The sequence below is a fragment of the Schistocerca nitens genome, chromosome 5 (assembly GCF_023898315.1).
Source record: "Schistocerca nitens isolate TAMUIC-IGC-003100 chromosome 5, iqSchNite1.1, whole genome shotgun sequence".
Classification (NCBI taxonomy): Eukaryota; Metazoa; Arthropoda; class Insecta; order Orthoptera; family Acrididae; genus Schistocerca; species Schistocerca nitens.
The window spans coordinates 354,648,610-354,669,891 of record NC_064618.1 but is presented as its reverse complement, the minus strand read 5'-3'; the positions used below and the strand labels follow the sequence as shown (position 1 = coordinate 354,669,891).

The window sequence follows — 21,282 nt, the reverse complement described above, 5'->3', positions numbered from 1 at the left end:
ACATTACCTCTTGTGGGAATGTGTGACACTTTTTATAAACATCCTGTGCAAGTCAGACCAAGTACTTGTTCAGTAAAATAAAAAATAAAAAAGAATGGAGAAGGTCTCTGTCTGAAAGTACACTACTCGCCATTAAAATTGCTACACCACGAAGATGACGTGCTACAGACGCGAAATTTAACCGACACGAAGAAGATGCTGTGATATGCAAATGATTAGCTTTTCAGAGCATTCACACAAGGTTGGCGCCGGTGGCGACAGCTACAACGTGCTGACATCAGGAAAGTTTCCAACCAATTTCTCATACACAAACAGCAGTTGACCGGCATTGCCTGGTGAAACGTTGTTGTGATGCTTCGTGTAAGGAGGAGAAATGCGTACCATCACGTTTCCGTCTTTGATAAAGGTCGGATTGTAGCCTATCGCGATTGCGGTTTATCGTATCGCGATATTGCTGCTCACGTTGGTCGAGATCCAATGACTGTTAGCGGAATATGGAATCGGTGGGTTCAGGAGGGTAATACGTAACGCCATGCTGGATCCCAACGGCCTCGTATCACTAGCAGTCGAGATGACAGGCATCTTATCCGGATGGCTGTAACGGATCGTGCAGCCACGTCTCGATCCCTGAGTCAAAAGATGAGGACGTCTGCAAGACAACAACCATCTGCACGAACAGTTCGACGAAGTTTGCAGCAGCATGGACTATCAGCTCGGATACCATGGCTGCGGTTACCTTTGACGCTGCATCACAGACAGGAAGTCCTGCGATGGTGTACTCAACTACGAACCTGGGTGCACGAATGGCAAAACGTCATTTTTTCGGATGACTCCAGGTTCTGTTTACAGCATCATGATGGTCGCATCCGTGTTTGGCGACATCGCGGTGAACGCACATTGGAAGCGTGTATTTGTCATCGCCATACAGGCGTGTATCACCCGGCGTGATTCTATGGGGTGCCATTGGTTACACGTCTCGGTCACCTCTTGTACGCATTGACGGCACTTTGAACAGTGGACGTTACATTTGAGATGTGTTACGACCCGGGGCTCTACCCATCATTCGATTCCTGCGAAACCCTATATTTCAACAGGATAATGCACGGCCGCATGTTGCAGGTCCTGTCCGGGCCTTTCTGAATACAGAAAATGTTCGACTGCTGCCTTGGGGCCAGCACATTCTCCAGATGTCTCACCAATTGAAAACGTCTGGTCAATGGTGGCCGTGCAACTGGCTCGTCACAATTCACCAGTCACTATTCTTGGTGAACTGTGGTATCGTGTTGAAGCTGCATGGGCAGCTGTACCTGTATACGCCATACAAGCTCTGTTTAACTCAGTGCCCAGGCGTATGAAGGCCGTTATTACGGCCAGAGGTTGTTGTTCTGGGTACTGATTTCTTAGGATCTATGCACCAAAACTGCGTGAAAATGTAATCACATGTCAGTTCTAGTATAATATATTTGTCCGATGAATACCCGTTTATCATCTGCATTTCTTCTTGGTGTAGCAATTTTAATGGCCAGTAGTGTAATTGTGTACACTAGAAAGAAAATAGAGGGAGAAAGGACAAGGACAAGACAAAGAAAGAAAGAAGCCCAACAGGCAATAGGCGCGTAATCAAAGAGAACAAACGAAACGGAATGTTGCTCCCGCTGTGTGTCGTGCGTTGCGAGTGAGGGATGTGGTATGCAAGGGGCGCCATGCAGATCACAGCAATCGGCTTAGGGGGCCGTTAATGGCGGCCTGAGTCACTGGGCTGTTTGTTGTTCCGGCTGCTTCCAGGGACCAGCCGGGTCGGCCGCCCTCGCAAACAGCAGAGCGGGACACGGCCAGAGGCGCGGGCAGCGCATGGCCCCTCGGCAAACACTGCCCGCCTGCGGCTGCGGCTGTGTCGCGGGTGCAACGTAGTCGTTGGGGGGAGGGGGGGGGGACCGGAGATGTTGCTCTTGTAGCAGCGTGCGCCTGCCGAATCATTGCCCGAGGCACGCGTGGGGTCGAATCAGTAGCGCGGGCAGCTGTATGGAACACCATCATTAGTACGGCAAGAGTTGTACCCACGTCTGTTGCACTCAAGCCACCTTACGACAACTAGTGCAGGATACTCTCGTTTGTCCTGTGGTGCGCAGCAAGAACCACTGTCGGCCGAGCCCCCGTATGAAGTGGAATCTTTCTAAGTTTTCATTCTTGATCTTTTTGCGAGACATATGTAGGAGGACACATTGTGTTGGCTGACTCTCCTGGGTACGTATTACGGCAAGAAAGGAAGAATGAATTGATTGTTGGTGTTAATAACGATCATCCTCCTTTACCTCCTCTGCATTACTGCAGATGACGTCTCACTGAGCACATTTGTTCTGTGCATGCAGTACACGTGAGGCGCCTAGTTGTTTCCAGTGCACTGTGTGGAATACGAAGGTTCACTAACCTGCTGTGTTCAAGTTGTCCCCAGCGCAGAAAACAGCACGCAGGTCGTAGGTTCTGTATCTTGAGGCTGAAACTGACTTTTAGCGAGGTTGTTCTGAAATAATGTATCACTTCTTTGGAATGCCACTCGTGTATTTTAATATAGCCACACGAGAAGACTCCATGATCTTAATACCACACCTTCTGATACAGCCAAGTACATGATCAAACACAATGTGTACGAAAATGTATCTTTACACTATTTGTGGCACGTCTCTGTGCCTCATAACTACCGGAGTGAATCTTTTAATACTGAATATTGCCAAACACTTCCTGCCACAGACAACATGACTGTACATCTCGACTGCCTAAACCAGAGTGACGAACAGGAACTTAAATAAAAATTGGAAACACGTCCTACGACAGACAACATGTCTGTTCTTCTCGACTGCCTAATCCAGAGTGACGAACAGCCCGAAACACTTCGCGTGACCCGAACGCTTCCGAAGTGCTTCGTCTGCAATTTCGTCAGTCTTTTGTTTTCGATTTAAATTGTTTTTAATAATTCTAAAATGACAATGAGAAGTTTAACTGATAATAATAACTATACTTTAACATTTTGGCGCCCTTGCTCCGAACACAGCAGCCAATCACAGAACAGTAGCATTATGCAGGCGGTCTTTCTCACGGGAATGGTACCGAATGTAACATCTGTCACAGGTACCTCACACCACATTTCGTCATCTATATACTTCTTGCATCTCCACTGCTCTGGGAACAGCTTCTTGGAGCTTAATATGATGGCTGATTAAGCCAGAAATATTACAGTATGCACTCACCATTCTGTGACGTACAATTCTCTCTTAAAGCGTCTGTCACTGCACTTCTTTTTCTGTCAGCCCTACGTCGTAAGGTTCCCAGTCTGAGGTGGAATACTCAAGTCAGTGTGGCATCCGCATTTACAACAATTTCTTTTCGTAGTCCTTTAAATTTAAATCGTTTTGTACGCATACTGCCAGATATTTAACTGTTGTTTCCAGTGACTGTTTTACTGTAGGTGTAATCAAAAATCACGGGGATTTTCGCGAACTAACATCATCATCTGCTAAAAGTTTCATTGAGTTCCGACATATTCTGCTAGATCGCTTATGTGCATTTCGAAGAGTTGAGGTACGCTCCTTTTATGTCTGAAAATTTATCTCCGTTAAGAACGATGTGCTTTATCCTATCTGCTAGGAACTCTTGAATCCAACCGCGAACCTGGTATAATTTTCCATGCGTTCTTATTTTGTTTCATTAGCTGTCAGTGCGGAACTGCACTGAAAGTTCAAAATGGTTCAAATGGCTCTGAGCACTATGGGACTCAACTGCTGAGGTCATTAGTCCCCTAGAACTTAGAACTAGTTAAACCTAACTAACCTAAGGACATCACAAACATCCATGCCCGAGGCAGGATTCGAACCTGCGACCGTGCACTGAAAGCCCTCTGGAAGTAGAGAAACACGACGTCAAGCTGGAAGCCTATACCTTCTGCCTTCTGAGCCTCGTGGACGAAGAGAAGTAGGCAGTTTCGGAAGACCGCCTTTACGGGATCCATGTTGATTCCTACAGCAGGAGGTTTCTTATCTCCAGAAAGCCACAGCATGCGAGTAATTGTACAACACATTGACATCAGTGATGTAAGTCTGTAGTTCTGTTTCTATCGGATGGCCCTTCTTGAAAATGGGAAGTATCTATGCATTTTTCTATCATCTGGAACTTACCTCCTCTAAATACCTTCTATAAACTGCTGCTAGAAGAGGAGCAAGCTATTTCACATATTCTATGTAGAATCGTCTGTGCACAGTTATGAGGATTATTGATAAGCACACAAAATACGCTGGTGCTAGCAGCTTACTAGCGTGAGACAGACCTATGCAAGCTAAAATTTCAGTGTCTTTCATTCTTTCTTCCTTATCCAGCTTTCTCTTATTTTTCTAAACAAATGCTAGAAGGAGTTCAAATGGCTCTGAGCACTATGGGACTTAACATGTGTGGTCATTAGCCCCCTAGAACTTAGAACTACTTAAACCTAGCTAACCTAAGGACATCACACACATCCATGCCCGAGGCAGGATTCGAACCTGCGACCGTAGCGGTCGCGCGGCTCCGGACTGAGCGCCTAGAACCGCTAGACCACCGCGGCCGGCGCTAGAAGGAGTACTTTGTTTTCCATACGTATTCCATTTCCATTGGTGCTCATCCAGCATACATCTACGCGCCTTTCAGTCCAATTATTGGTGTGTGTAGTATACACAGAGCGTCCCCAACACACGTCTGGAGTGCGTGACGAGTGCCCCACAAGGCGACAAAGCCACCGCTCTCCCTCGGTGGTCGCCCCACTTGTGTGTCAACCAATATGGACTCCTTCCCCATTCAGTGGTAAACACCCGTCGGCCACCAGAACGCGCGTGATCAAGCTGTCTTCCCCATGGAACGAGAGCTGCCAGCGTTATCCAGTGGCAGGCGCACGGTATCGTCCAACAGCTGTTTCCGCACTGATGCGTTTACTGCCGTGTTTCTCCGAGCACTGTCCATTTTGCACGAACGTTCGGACGCAATCCACTTGGAACATTTCCCACTGCACGGAAAGTTTAAAAGTTATGTTTCAGTGCTAGAGTGTGCAGGCTTACCGAAATGTCGGAGTTGTCTAATGAGGAAACCTAGGTAAACCCACTCCTGAAGCAGCGGCAAACCTTGGGATTCTCGGAAAACATGAACAGCATCTGAAGATGCCATCTACTCGCCGAAACTGTAATTTGAACCCTTTTTATGTAGCAAAGCGATCGCGACGTATACAGACATTTACAGAGGTCGCCTACTTCCAGTTGACAACATGTCAATTTTTTTAAAAAATACGTACAACACATTTTAAAAACATTATCGTTTTATCCATATGAAATTATCGGGATAACTAAAATAATAGCATGAGGCTGTGTGACCCGTCTTACAGATCCGCTCGACTATGTCGCCGAACTCATCGTTCACCGCTTCTCTGCTGGTATTTAGCTTTTTCTAGCGCCCACATACCGAGACTTTCCGCTGTCTGGCGGCGGTGGCACACGCAGAACATTGAAGCAGTGCAGCGCGACGCGCCTTTACCGGAGTGTCTCCACACGTTGACGTAAGCATGGGGCGCTTTGCAGGTCAACTGTATCGTCACCTGCATCGCTTTGGGACGGTAAATTGGCTTGGCGTCGCGGTGTTGGCCGTACTGCAACAACTGTAACACGCTTGGACCCTTCTTGGCACGGATACCACGATGTTTTAGAGCCGCTGCTGCCGAAGCCTCCTCCACTTCGACGTCAGCTCCCATGTGTAAGGAGCGTTCTTTTGGCGAACACCGTAAGGTATTGGTGTCAAGGTTCCTCAACCGGGCTAATGTCATTTCATCCTCGGAGGCAGGGACGCAGTGTTCCCGTACATTATCGTTTTGAAAGACAAATCCATCGTCGAAAACTGTATACGTAGAGCTGGGCAATAGATTGGAGATCTTGTCCCGATACTGCACAGCCTTCAAATTACCCTCAATATCGATATGAGGCCTCCAAACTAAGCTCGAGATACCAGACGCAACTGTCTGACGCACCCATGTAGCCGAACTCGTGTAACTATCTTCCTGAGACGTGCATTGGTTCCTGGCTGCGTCCACACTTTTCCACAATTATCGACAAGTGTCAGAGAAATACTACAGACGTCATTCGGTGAAGGGAACTCGATGCCATTAACCCAGGTTCCATTCTGTTTGTTCCCTTGCTCACCTTATTCGCGAACCACGATACACGTTGACCTATTGAACAGCGTTCTTCCGTCCGTGCGCTGCACTGAGAATCGGTTCTCCGCAACGCACGTACAAGAGAATTAGTTTTCGTAATTCATGATTTCCCGCTGAAGATCGTTTGTGCTCAGCAAAGTGCAGAGCTGTCTACTGTTGTATCTCCTTGGATTGCTAGAGGCCGATATAATAGTGTGGATAGAGTTGAGAACTGCCTGTGTCTACACTGCCTCGTATTTGACTCCAAAAAGACGGCATGCAGTTGGGTTGCATTCTTCTCGGTGTACGGCGATCATAAGTGATAGGTGCTGGTCATCAGCTGAAGTTGCTGGCCTCTGGCGACGACTACAAAGCCAATTTAAGCTTTGTGTCTAACGATATCAGTTGCGTATACGAATGGCGTCGCTGTGGTATCGGTAGACACCTTCCCGTGCTGACAGCCCGTCTTTCCGAAAGTGTCAATGAGCGGACAGTATAAGCTTGAAATTACCGTTCGAGGTACATTGACCTACTGAAGAGCATTGTCCCGTCCGTGCCCTGCACTTAACTGCTCTGAGAATCGACTCTCCACATCGTCCGCACGAGATAAATAGCTATCGCAATTCATCATTTCTCGTTGCAGATCGTTTGTACTCAGTGAAGTGCAGTGCTCCTTCTATCATTTTCAGTGTCGTAATATCATCAGAAAGTGAGGGAAAAGGGGGAGAGGAATAGTGACTAAGTGTAGTTTCAGTAAAAATTACGTAATCAACTTTTTAACCATCTGAAAATACGTGTAAATACTTCATTTTTTTAAAAAAAATCATTTTTACATCGGCCTCGTGGTTATAAACTCTTGCAGACTAAAGATCGCAATATTGTCCCGCCGTGACTTCTGAGAGGCTTGCCGCAGGAAGCAGAGGCTGCCTATCGGCGGTTCCTTGCGCTTGCCGGCGCGCCCCCGAGCCGGCAGCTCGCGGGCCGATTTGATTTCAGCCATTAGTCGCTCTGTTGGCGGCGCGCCAGCTTCGCGCTTCTGTTTGGGCGGCTCTGCGGCGGGCAAATTAACCGCCATTGTGTGCTCATTCAATTAGGGGCGGCGGCATGGGCTCTTACGCCATTACCGCGCCAGACAAAGCGCCGTATTATCTGTGCCGAGCGCCAGGCTCCTGGCAACAGACACCCGCTGCCGGATCTCCAGGGCGAGCACTTCAACAGGCGCTTGCCCACCAAAACGTTGCACTTCTTCCCGAGGCCACCGCTACCCCAGAGCCGTTGTTTTACATAATAAAAATTCATCGACAGTTGTATCATATGTTACTGCTATTTCGAATGCTCGTGTGACTATCGCAGTGCTTCACTACGTATGGTCCTGTAAAGGTGGTACGTCTAACCTAGATACCAATGGCTATATATATTCACAATTTAATTTCGTACATCAGCATTTACAAAGTATTATCAGAAGGGAAAGCAACGTTTTAAGCGCAACATGGTTCAAATGGTTCAAAGCACTATGGGACTTAACATCTGAGGTCATCAGTCCCCTAGACTTAGAAGTACTTAAACCTGACTAACTTAAGGACTTAGAAGAGACCTCTGTTATTCAACTTAAGTCCTACAAACCGTATACAGAATGAGGCAGCTAGCAGAGGCCTCCCAAAACAGAGGATTCAGCTGCCACTACCGATGTCGTTTTATGCAACCCGCAGTGTTCTATCCAGTCTTTAAAAACCACGCACGAGATTCACATATTCTCTCGCTCGCTACAGACAAACTATTAGTCATACACCTCTTACTTTAGCAACAGGCAGCAAAAGGTCATTATTCACAATGTTGATGACGACTATGATGTGGGATCTGAGTGGGGTACTGTCAAGTGGGGAGTGCCCCAGGGGTCAGTGTTGGGGCCGCTCCTGTTCCTTATTTATATAAATTATATGCCGTCTAGTATTATGGGTAACTCTAAAATATTTCTGTTTGCTGATGACACTAGCTTGGTAGTAAAGGATGTTGTGCGCAACATTGACTCTGTTTCAAGTAATGCAGTACATGACCTCAGTTCATGGCTTGTAAAAAATAAACTAACGTTAAATCACAGTAACACTCAGTTTTTACACTTTCTAACACACAATTCAACAAAACCTGACGTTTTAATCTCACAGAACGGACATATGATTAGTGAAACTGAACAGTTCAAATTCCTAGGTGTTCAGATAGATAGTAAGCTGACGTGGAAAGCCCACGTTCAGGATCTTGTTCAAAGACTTAATACTGCCATTTTCACTATTCGAACGGTATCGAAAGTGAGTGATGCTTCGACACGTAAATTAGTCTACTTTGCTTATTTTCATTCACTTATGTCGTATGGTATTATGTTTTGGGGTAACTCTTCCCATTCTAGAAGGATATTTTTGGCTCAGAAACGGGCGGTTCGGGCAATAAGTGGTGTGAGTTCACGAACCTCTTGTCGACCTCTGTTCACGAGTCTGGGTATTTTGACATTGGCCTCTCAATATGTATATTCCTTATTGTCGTTTCTTGTTACCAATATTAGTTTGTTTCCAACAATAAGCAGCTTTCACTCGGTTAATACTCGGCAGAAATCAAACCTCCATTTGGATCGGACTTCCTTAACTCTTATGCAAAAAGGTGTGCAGTATACTGCTGCATCCATTTTCAATAAGCTGCCACTCGAATTCAAAAATCTTAGCAGTAATCCACGCGCTTTCAAATCGAAACTGAAGAGTTGCCTCATGGGTCACTCCTTCTATTCCGTCGAGGAGTTCCTTGAAAAATGAAGCTGATTCTCATTGTATTGCTGATAGCGTTTGCTTAAACTTATGGACTGATTTTCTTTCAGGTTCATGAACATTTATTTTTATCTGTTATTACTTTTATGTTGTAAGTTCATGTACTGACACGTTCCATGACCTTGGAGATTTGCTCCTCAATTTGGTCATACGGAACTTGACATGTAAATAAAAATAAATAAATAAATAACAAATGAACAGGATATTTTTGTGAGAACTGAATGAAGTTAAAATCTATACTGGGATACGTTTTCATTAGAGGCAATGGTTTTCGAATTATTCAAGAAAAACTTCCGGAAGTGACCATTAAGCGCACTCCCTCTCCCACACTCAGTCCCCAGCGGTTAGGATTTCTAGTATGTTGTTCCCGGGATTCCCTCCAACGACCGTACAAAAATTTGCGACTACACGAATTATTTCCCACATTCGACCTTTCTTGGTCTTCATTGACGGGACTTACTACGCTACCGCTATATTCGGACGCTTAGGAATTGCAAGACTGACGTTTGTGTGGATTTTACGTAACAGTTTTATGAATTGTAACAGCATAAAATAAACAATTACATAGTCGTATACATCAGACTTTCTGATTACGGAAGTACGTGCTTGTAAGGGTTAAGTCTGGATGAAACTGTGAAATGTAATTTGTTTTAGCGTAACGTTTACAACAGTCGTTTTTCTTTCATTGCCCTTACGGACACGTTTAAATTAGTAATGTTTACGAAATAACCGACTTTGCTGGTTGTGGATCAGCCCATTCAGTAGGGACCAAAAACGTCTAATGTCTGGAAATAATTCGCGCAGTCGGAAATTTTTGTACAATGGTAGGAGGGTGTGCCACGACCAATATATTAGAACTCTTCACTGGTGAGGGATGATTGTGGGTGTGGAGGTGTGTCTGAAGATAAATTTTTCTGGAATAGCTCGAAAGTTGTGTCATTCAGCGAAAACGTATCCCTGTACAAAATTTAGCTCCATTAAATTTCCTTCCAAAAGATTACGTTCATTTTTTGTGCAGAATTAATAGTTTGCGCTTAGCGAGCGAAAGAATATGAAATTTTTGCGCGCGGTTTTTGAAGGCCACATATAACGTTGCAGGTTGCGTAAGACGACATCGATAGGTGTAGCTGGATCACCCTGTACGTCCACATTGAGGTGCAGTTCTCGCTAATCTACAGCGTGCAGTGTGTCGATGTAATTTTTAATGTTTATTAAGACACAGATCCTTTATTCAAAGTAAACAAAAATGGCTCTGAGCACTATTGGACCGTAGCGGTCGCGCGGAACCAGACTGTATCAAAGTAAACACATTTTTTAATGTGGCTCTGAGAAAAGCCTTCAGAGAGGACTGAAACGACAGAACGCGCCGTAGATTTTGATACATGTTTTCATCCGACTATTCAGATTTAGGTTTCCCGTAGGTTACCAAGGTATCTTTAGACAAATGCCGCGATCCCTGTCTTATCCGAGCTTGTACTTCCGTCTCTAATGCTTCGTCGTCGTCGAAACAGTACACGTAAATCTTCCTTCCTTGTCTAATACTGACAGTGACATTCCGTCTCCCTCATGTAACGTTGTTACCAGCGAGACGAAAGGGGCCAGTGCTTCGTATTTTGCGCCGAGCACCTACCGAGGTTGAATCTGACGTATACAGTATATTAATAATACGCAATGGTGGCGGAGAAAATGCTGAGCACAGCATTTTCTCACCCCGTGAATGTTCATTTCATCAGCTAAGCGTCTTAGAGTCAATTCGTGACGCTACTGCCACACGGTTCAGCAATCGACACTCGTATCTGACACCGTGAACTTCTGTCCTGACTGATGCGCGACTCCGCTTCGTACCTATCTTAAAAACTTGTTAACTTTCAAGAGAAGAGTGGATCGTCCGTCTCCATGCCGACGGAAAACATAATTAGCAGTTGTTTGCTGGTCTGCTAGCAGGTCCACTAGTCAAAGGTGCCATCATATCATAATATCAAGGATTTGGATCTGGGAGCTGGAGAACCCATAGCACAGAAGGTCTATGAGCGTGTGCTGTTCACAGGCACATGAAATATCGTTAGGCACAAGTAATCCATAGCTTGATAATGATACCAGTTGCACGTTTCTCTGCTGAGACCAGTGGCTCACATTCCTTCCCATCACGGACAGTCACATACTCGCCACCACTAGTTTGCTCTGTGGACACGGCAGAGTCGTGGATTCTTCAAGTGCTCACCGAAAGCCCACGTGTACATTCAAAAAAGACAGCAAAAATCGTGACTTGTCTGACAAAGAAACCCATTCCCTATTGTCAGTCGACCATGTGCAGTGTCCGGCGGTTGGCATATGAGAGGAATAGTGTCCCGCGTCAGCAAGACGAGGTCTGGAGTTTTCCGCTGTGTTGTGACAACCGGGTACCTCCGATGACAGATGGACAGTGACGCGGCTCCAGGGTCTGGGATTTGCGACTTGGAATCACCGCCTCCAGGTTAGTACGCCGGCGCCTTGTCACGGTCCGTGCGGCTCCCCCGGTAGGAGGTCCGAGTCCTCCCTCGGACATGGGTGTGTGTGTGTCGTCCATACCGTTAGTTAGTTTAAGTTAGATTAAGTAGTGTGTAGGCTTAGGGACCGATGACTTCAGCAGTTTGATCCCATAAAACCTTACCACAAATTTCCAAATGTTTTCCAGAATTGCCAACTTACCTCGTCGCCTTACTTCGAGGCGCAATACGAAAAACTGATACAAGTACTGACATACTTAGAATGACACAGTTGCGCGATTTACACAAAACTTTTTTCGTACTACCAGTTTCAGTTTATGGTTTCTGCCCATGCGTTCAACCTTTAAATCGCATTTAAAGAAACAGTATCACGTTATGATGTTTATTTTCAAACCGTGCAATAATACGTCGGCTTATTAGTAGGAGATTGAGGATCTGTAATTGACATTTTGAGTTCGTGAAGTATGACAATAACTACCGAAACAATCAACTATAATTTTTTATTCGTCGATGGGAAGTAATAATATTGCCACAGTTCCAGAGTCGCCAACAGACATTCAGGTAGCAAATGGGGGGAACGTAAGCTATAACTGTATTTGGAAGAGACGTTCAGGCTATTAATATGAGATACTACGAAATCTTTTTAGCATCCACGAACTTCAACAGAATCTTATTTTGTTGGTAATTTCGGGAAACGTTCTTGATTTAAGCGGATCTGTTCCTGTTTGTATTGTGCTTTGGATATTCAGGTACGGGACAAAAAATGAGTCATAAATATTCCATTGAGAGGTCGGTACTAGTAACACAGCATGCTCACCATCGCCTTTTTGTTCCTACCTAAATCATCGGTCTTCTTGATAGTTATGAAGTAGAATGGTTGAAATATTTTCACATATTTAATAACTTTCCTTATGTCTTGACCACATTTTTATTTTTCCATCAACCTGACGCGTTTCGACTTTCGGTAAGTTTCAAAGGCAGTCAGACATAACACTGTCCTTGAAAATGACAAGAAGTTATTAAAAATGCATACAAATGGCCGCGTCGTCTCACAGCATTTTTATGCAAATTGCAGCATTTTCACATTTATTTGCTGGTATCTTCCGTTCCCTGTGTCAATGTTAAGTTGGGAACTAACTAGCACACAACTGCATTCTGTGCATAATTGATTTACAGTTTACTTAAAAGGGTATTCACCAAGCAGCTGAAACGGCTCGGGTACAGATAGTTATGTTTCAGTTGATAACCATTTATACTGCATGAGTTTAGGTTTTCTCGGCATGTGGGAATTTTGAACTCTTCCCGGGTATTCAGCCGGCTGACATAGTCCAGATGGTGTGATACTTCCACAAGCTGACTTGCTACCATCCCCGGGCGGTCCTCATGGCTGTCTTCGGGTCAATGTCGTCGCTATATAAAGCGAATCCGAACTCCGCCAGCAAAATTTCGGAGGTTGATCAGGGATATTTTCTGAGTGTTTTCGTGTAAGCGACCCGCGATCTCGTTGGATCGTTACAAACTAGTTGGATTATCGTAGCCCCATTTATCTTTGTATCTACACTGCACTGAAGATATCTGTAGAACAGTGCAAATGTCAACGGTATACGCACTATGTCTCCCGACGCGGGGGGTAGCCGCGCGGTCTAGGGCACCTTGCTTCCCGCGCGGCTTTCCCCGTCGGAGGTTCGTGTCCTCCTTCGGACTTGGGTGTGTGTGTTGTCTTTAGCGTAAGTTAGTTTAAGTTAGTGTATAAGCCTAGGGACAGATGACCTCAGCGGTTTGGTCCCATAGGAACTTATCACAAATTTCCAAAACTGTGTCTCGGCTGAAAACAGACTTGTCCCATTTATATGCGGTGCTCCCTCTTCAGAACAGTATTGCACAATTTAATCTTCCCCTCAAGCTGTCCCCGCAGGGATGGCAACTCCATCACGGTGCTTTTCCGTTTGAAGGTTGTTACATTTCTCTGTGTTTTCAAAACTGGCTCTAAGCACTATGGGACTTAACATCTGAGGTCATCAGTCCCCTAGACTTAGAACTACTTAAACCTAACTAACCTAAGGACATCACACACATCCATGCCCGAGGCAGGATTCGAACGTGCGACCGTAGCAGCAGCGCGGTTCCGGACTGAAGCGCCTAGAGCCACTCGGTCACAGCCGGCGGCTTTCTCTGTGTTTTGTACCGTGCGTTTTAATGACTATATATTACAAGATATATATTACAAGATTTTTCACTGTTTTTAAGGTATTACGACTGTAAAAGGCAATTGGGGTAGCCAATAGAATACGTCATAGTTACCTTATTACTGTCTAATGAGCCACTGGAGGCCATGGTTTATCGTTGCAGTTGATGCTCACGATGTATAAAGATGGTGTCCAGCGGAAGACAGTCATTAGGATCGCCTGAGAGTGGGAACGAATAGCGTAGAACAGTTAAAAAACGGCCACGTGCGAGTAGGATTCACGCATAGAAGGGTTCATACATACAAACACACACACACACACACACACACACACACACACACACACACACACACATATATATATATATATATATATATATATATATATATATATCGACTTCTAAGTTAATGCAGTCAAAAGATTCGTTCATTTATATCACATATTTTAATACTTGCAAACTCACTCATCAAAACGTATAGGGTACTTTCCGTTGACCTCCCTTGAAATTCGGTAAGTAGCAATGTTTCATAGTACCAGTAAAGTAAAAAAATCTGAAACTTGTTGCATTTTAACTATGTCGCATAAAAAGTATCTTCTGCCATTTGAATATACATTGCATTCATCATGCGTCAAAAGCGTAAAAGACGAACATTACTGCATGCAAACATAAAATGTAAGTATCACTCGTGTTTTAGTAAGTAAATAAAAAATGTTTTTATGTATGTATACTTCAGTATATCTGAGCTTTAATAAAACATTTTTATTTACTTACTAAAACATTTTAACTATATCAACTTGGAAGAGCAGTTGAACGGAATGGATAGCGTCTTGAAAGGAGGATATAAGATGAACATCAACAAAAGCAAAACGAGGATAATGGAATGTAGTCGAATTAAGTCGGGTGATGCTGAGGGGATTAGATTAGGAAATGAGACACTTAAAGTAATAAAGAAGTTTTGCTATTTAGGGAGCAAAATAATTGATGAACTGATGATGGTTGAAGTTGAGAGGATATACAATGTACACTGGCAATGGCAAGGAAAGCGTTTCTGAAGAAGAGAAATTTGTTAACATCGTGTATAGATTTAAGTGTCAGAAAGTCATTTCTGAAAGTATTTGTATGGAGTGTAGCCATGTATGGAAGTGAAACATGGACAATAAATAATTTGGACAAGAAGAAAATAGAAGCTTTCGAAATGTGGTGCTACAGAAGAATGCTGAAGATTAGGTGGCTAGATCACATAACTAATGAGGAGGTATTGAATAGAATTGGGGAGAAGATGAGTCTGTGGCACAACTTGACAAGAAGAAGGGACCGGTTGGTAGGACATGTTCTGGGGCATCAAGGGATCACAAATTTAGCATTGGAGGGCAGCGTGGAGGTTAAAAATCGTAGGAGACCAAGGGATGAATGCACTAAGCAGATTCCGAGGGATGTAGGTTGCAGTAAGTACTGGGAGATGAAGAAACTTGCACAGGATAGAGTAGCATGGAGAGCTGCATCAAACCAGTCTCTGGACTGAAGACCACAACAACAAGAACGTCAACTGGTTCCTGAGAAACGCGATTCTTAAAGTCGGACAGACAGACAGACGGACAACAAAGCGATTCTATAAGGGTTTCGTTTTTACTGATTGGGGCACGGAAACCGTTGTACTGATCAGTGGATAATTTGAATTAAACAAAAGATGCTAGGAGTGAAAGGAAAGAGAGCAGCAAACCTTCTTCTTCGGCCGTTTCGGAAAAGCTACAGCCGGAAGGATCTCTGGAATTGGTAGGATGTGGAACAATAAATGGACGTAGCGACGTGGAGGGTGAGCGAATTCATGAGATATCTAAGCGAGTGCAGCCGTTCCCGCTTTCGCTGTCGAAGAGTTAGAGCCACAAGTTTCCGCCAAACTGAAATATCTGCAGGCCGTACGTCACGGCGAACGACAGCCACTTAGGGCAATCGGGGCTCCCCTGGCGCTGCCTGGGCTAATGCTGCCGTAAAGCGTAATCGGGTGGAAGGCGGCGCTGGGCCCAAGCCGCTACCCGGCTTTGACGGCCTGGGGAGAGGCTGTCCGGCGGCGATTTAAAGTCGATTCAAGAGACAGGCCGTGGAGCGTACGTCTCACCACGTGTTACAGCAGGTCTTGGGCCAGCGGCCGTTTCCGGCTCAGACGAGTGCAATAATTCTTGACTGCGCTTGAAAATACATGGAAGCTCTAGATACTACACGGCAAAGTTAAGACCTTTAGTGGATACCTTTTCAATCACATATTGATTTTCCGTAAGCCCAGCATGGAGCCGAGCGTTCGCGAAGTTTGACGGACAAATTCGTTACGAGACCTGAATTTCTCGCGGGCTCTGGCCCTGCGTCACGGCCGACAGTTATGCACGCTGCTGCTCTCGTGTGTGTAGATTCTGTATTATAACGGTTGAACCGTGCTTCGGAGAACACCACACTCCACGATATGAGTTCGACATTTTTTTAATGAACTTCTTCATTTGCATTCTCAGCGTAGCGTGTCAAATGCGTTTCTGTCTGATGAAGGTGACAGTGATAGGCACTTGTAGACAGCTGTTTTGTGCTTGTGAATTGAAGAAAAAAGAAGGGGTGAACTCCGTGAGTGACACATAACGTAATGCTCTAGAACAGTCACTTCGAGGTCATTACAGTCAGATCACAAGCTCGTACTGTTTCAAGGACTGGGAATAAAATCGACCGTGCCCTTTCAAAGGAAGCTTTCCGAAATTTGCCTACAGTGATTTAAGGAAATCACGGAAAATCTAAATATGGATTTTTTTGTATGTCTGTCCTTGTGACTGATAGTCTGCGGGACTTCGGCCGTTCACTTAAGTAAAAAAAATTAAACACCTGCAGCTGTAGTTTCGATGTTGTTATATTGCAACCAATTTCGGTCTACATCTACTTGGATACTCTGCAAATCACGTTTCAGTTCCTGGCCGAGGGTTCATCGAACCACCTTCACAATTCTCTATTATTCCAAACTCGTATAGCGCGCGGAAAGAATGAACACCTATATATTTCCGTAAGAGCTCTGATTTCCCGTATTTTATCGGGGTGATCATTCCTCCCTATGTAGGACGGTGTCAACAAAATATTTTCGCATTCGGAGGAGAAAGTTGGTGATTGGAATTTCGTGAGAAGATTCCGTCGCAACGAAAAACGCCTTTCTTTTAATGATGTCCAGCCCAAATCCTGTATCATTTCTGTGACGCCCTCTCCCATATTTCGTGATAATACAAAACGTGTTGCCTTTCTTTGAACTTTTTCGATGTACTCCGTTAGTCCTATCTGGTAAAGAACCCACACCGCGCAGCAGTATTCTAAAAGAGAACGGACAAGCGAAGTGTAGGCAGTCTCCTTAGTAGGTCTGTTACATTTTCTAAGCGTCCTCCCAATAAAACGCAGTCTTTGGTTAGCCTTCCCCAGAACATTTTCTTTGTGTTTCTTCCAATTTAAGTTGTTCGTAATTGTAATACCTAGGTATTTAGTTGAATTTACGGGTTTTAGATTAGACTGATTTATCGTGTAACCGAAGTTTAACGACCTCACACTTTTAGTTATTTAGGGTCAACGGCCACTTTTAGCACCATTCATATATTTTTTCTAAATTGTTTTGCACTTTGTTTTGATCTTCTGATGACTTTATTAATCGGTAAACGACAGCGTCATCTGCAAACAACCGAAGACGGCTGCTCAGATTGTTTCCAAAATCGTTTATATACATAAGGAATCACAAAGGGTTTACTCGATGACTTTCCGTCAATTAATACGAACAGAGACGATATTACATAAGCACGCAATTTCACTACGAGCCGCTTGTGTTGTACAGTGTCAAAAACCTTCCGGAAATCCAGAAATACGGAATCGATCTGAAACCCCTTGTCAATAGCACTCAACACTTCATGTGAATAAAGAGCTAGTTGTGTTTCACAGGAACGATGTTTTCTAAACCCATGTTGACTGTGTGTCAATAGACCGTTTTGGCTCTGAGCTCTATGGGACTTAACATCTATGGTCATCAGTCCCTTAGAACTTAGAACTACTTAAACCTAACTAACCTAAGGACAGCACACACATCCATGCCCGAGGCAGGATTCGAACCTGCGACCGTAGCGGTCACGCGGTTCCAGACTGAAGCGCCAGAACGGCACGGCCACACCGGCCGGCAATAGACCGTTTTCTTCGAGGTAATTCAAAATGTTCGAACACAATATAGGTTCCAAAATCCTGCTGCATATCACTCAATACACCATCTTCCTGCCGGAATTTACGTTGAGGGGGTGGTCTACAATCGTGTACATGATCCAGTCTGCAACAAGTATGAACTGGTTTCCAAAGAATACTGTAAAGGCAATGTTGTGTCTGCAACCATCAACTACAGTATTAGAAGCCAGTACATAGATGTTGACCACTGATGGGACCCTGTAAACGATTGAGGTAACCCCCTCAGCCTCAGTTACGGCCTGCAGATAGTGTATTCACACCGAAACTGGTTGCAATAAGATAAAATAACATCAAAACGACGGTCGCAAGTGCTTCATTTGTTTTTTATTTTGCTTACGTCTGGATGGCCGGCTGCGGATTTCAACCGTCGTGTTCCTGAACGCGAGTTCAGTGTGCTAACCACTGTGTCGCCTCGCTCCGTACCACATTCACACCAGGCATCGACAGTGTGTCCATGTGACACAGGCAGTTCTCTGCAATGTGTCTGCACACAGGTAGCACTTTCGCAATAACCCCACTTCTTCAAGATGTGGCCGCATCTATTTTGTCATTTTCCGATGTGATTCAGTCTGGGCCATTGGCGACAGGGAAGATGAAACCGTGCAACGTTCGCCAGTTGGTTTTGAATTAGATGGAGATGAACGTTCAGTCCAGCTTTCTTTGAAGAACTCCTGGATGACATCGAAAAGTCTGTGATGCAAAAATCGACCCAAGGCGGCTTGAGTGACATCAGGCGTATAGTTGGTGGATTGTGGATGAGTGTCATGGCCTCATTCATACGTATAGCTACACCGCCTGAGAAAAAAAAAAAAAAGCGAAGCGCACACAAGACATTGTCTGATATTATGAATTCGTATACACACACACCATCGGCGGGTATGTAAATAATTATAATTGCAATACTCTGTGACAGGTAGAACGTCTGCCAGAGTACGTTAGTGTACTTCGTGTTTAGTGTTGTCAGCAGGCCTCGTAGCGTTTATGCGGGTTGTGAACAGCACGAGATGTTGTCACTGTTACGGTAGGTTGTGTTCCAAAAACGAACAGCGTAGAGACAGAAGTGATGACTCTTTCTGCAGGACCTGACTATCATTTAGCAGGACAATGCTGAAGCACGGACAGTGCAAGCTGTTACTGATTTGTTTGACTGACGGGGCAGCTAACTGCTGTACCACCTACTGCACTCCCTTGACTCAAGCCCTCGTGATTTTAACTCGATTTCTAAAGTGAAGGAAACACTTCACGGCATTCGCTTCAGAACTACTACAAATTCGTCGGGCAATAGACTGCGCCGCTCGAACTGTCAACACAACTGGCACTGCTAAGAGTATCCTACGATTTCCACATCGCTGGCAACGGGTTATACACAATGCTGGTGACTACTCTGAAGCTCAGAAAAACTCTTAAACACGTATCTATGTTGTACGAGCTGTAAATAAATAGTTGCCACTATTAAAGTTCCAACCCTCGTTTTTTTTAAAGTTATTAAGAATTTGTTGTATTTTCTGTAATAATACGTACGTCATTGGCTCTTAAATCTCTTTATTACACACAACATCATCAATGTCTTTAAAACTGGAATAAAAATTACAAAATAATTAAAATGCTTCATTTTTTTTCACACATCTGTCACTGCATACATGTGCATAGGCTGGATGGATTCTCTGAAGGACGTGTTTCGGCGCTGAACTGAATCATTTGTTCTTTGTATCGCCAAAAAATTTCATACTTATCCGGAAATTGTTTTAAAAAAAGTCACCATAATTTCTCAAGTTCCCTAACAGTATATACAATGCTCTTCTCACGTCGACTGGGTGAGCACATTGCATCATATTCCTTCTTTAATCTTGAGGCGTCTAAGCAAGACGATTCACGGTAGTAATTTGTTGCGATCCACTTGCTTAATTCTGCGTCAAAATTTAGAAACACACTGCAGTCGCTACATTCTTGTCAGGTACTGCGGGCGCAAGCTAGCGCGCCGTTTTACACGGCAGCTGTGTTAATGTAAAAGTGCCTGTCCAGGAGTCGTGCGCCGGCCACAACTGTCCCGGCAGACGGATAAGTGTGAAACGGCCCTAGAGACAATCTTAATAAAAGCTAAACTCGGGCAGTATAACACAGTCTATATGCAAGTGAATGCCTCAGAATGGCAGGAAGGGTTGGACTGGGCAAGCCGAGAAGCTTGAGTACAAGATTCTTCGGAAAGTAACGACTCCTAAGGTAACAGACGGACAATACAGACTGCGAGGAAGGGGACAGGCGTACAGGGATAATCGCGCGGCTGATGGAGTCAATAAGGAAAAGACGATTGAAGTTCTGCGGAGATCAGTTCAGGATAGATGCAATCCGAGTAACGAAGTCTGAACGACATAAAATCTCCGATAAACGGTTCAAGGAAGGAAGTAAGGATCTCAGGAGCATTATACTGAATCAGGAAGACACTTGGCGTGGTCTGTTATTGCCTAAACATAAAAAAGACTGATAATACATAGGGGCTAAATTGCGTAAAATAAGTAATAAAGCTCGCCGTGAGTCACAGTTACCGACGTGCTGAGAGTCCCAGCAGCATGTGCTGCGGTGTGCACGGGTAGGACAGGGCAGGGCAGCGCCCGTGTCGCCGTGTGGACTGAGCGCGGAGCCCAGCCTCATTACACGGTCCGCTAGCGCGACACGCACCGAGTCCCCACTCCTAAAAGGAGCCTGTTTGTCCCCTTGTCTTTCGCTCCGGCTCTCTGCAATCGCATTTCCACCCCTTGTACTGCGCCCGCGGCGGTACTGTCTTCCATATATTCGTAGCCTGTTGTTTTAAGAAAAGTAACACGTAACTTGCGAGGTTATAAAAGTGACACTCTCTCTAAACCTTTACCTTCCAGTTTTCCTGGCTTTCCAGATATAATACTACACTCATCCTTATTCTTTTCTTTTTCTCGTTATTTACTTGAAAATCATTTTCAGGTTTTGTGAACATTTTTAATGCAGTTCTTTTCCTACTACGTGCTGCATCTCTTTGGGCAGGTGTTTGAGCGGAGGGAAAACAAGATTCCTTACAAACTACACAACGGATTTTTATCCGAATTTTTCACGACCAGACGAAAAATGGGAAATGGACAAATGGGGTATCAAATTCCCCAGCGTGTGGTCTAGTTTTGCAAAAAAATATTTGATTACTTGAAAGTAATCAGGCTAATTAAGGAAAACGTAATTTGTGATTTCAGAGCAAATCGAAATATTTCACGAACATCTGCTGATAGCCAGTCAAATGAAGTGTCAAAAAGTTCATTTCTATAAAGCTTTACATTCTACATAAAATGTTATATTGATATGGTATTTGATTTTTTTAATGGTTTCCTACGAAAAAATTACT

General features: G+C 44.5%; 1 protein-coding gene across 1 annotated transcript in view; it reads left to right on the top strand.

Moving 5' to 3' along the window:
- Positions 1–21,282, top strand: part of LOC126259629 (inactive tyrosine-protein kinase 7-like) — a 523,717-nt gene that overhangs the window by 250,958 nt on the left and 251,477 nt on the right. The window lies entirely within an intron of this gene.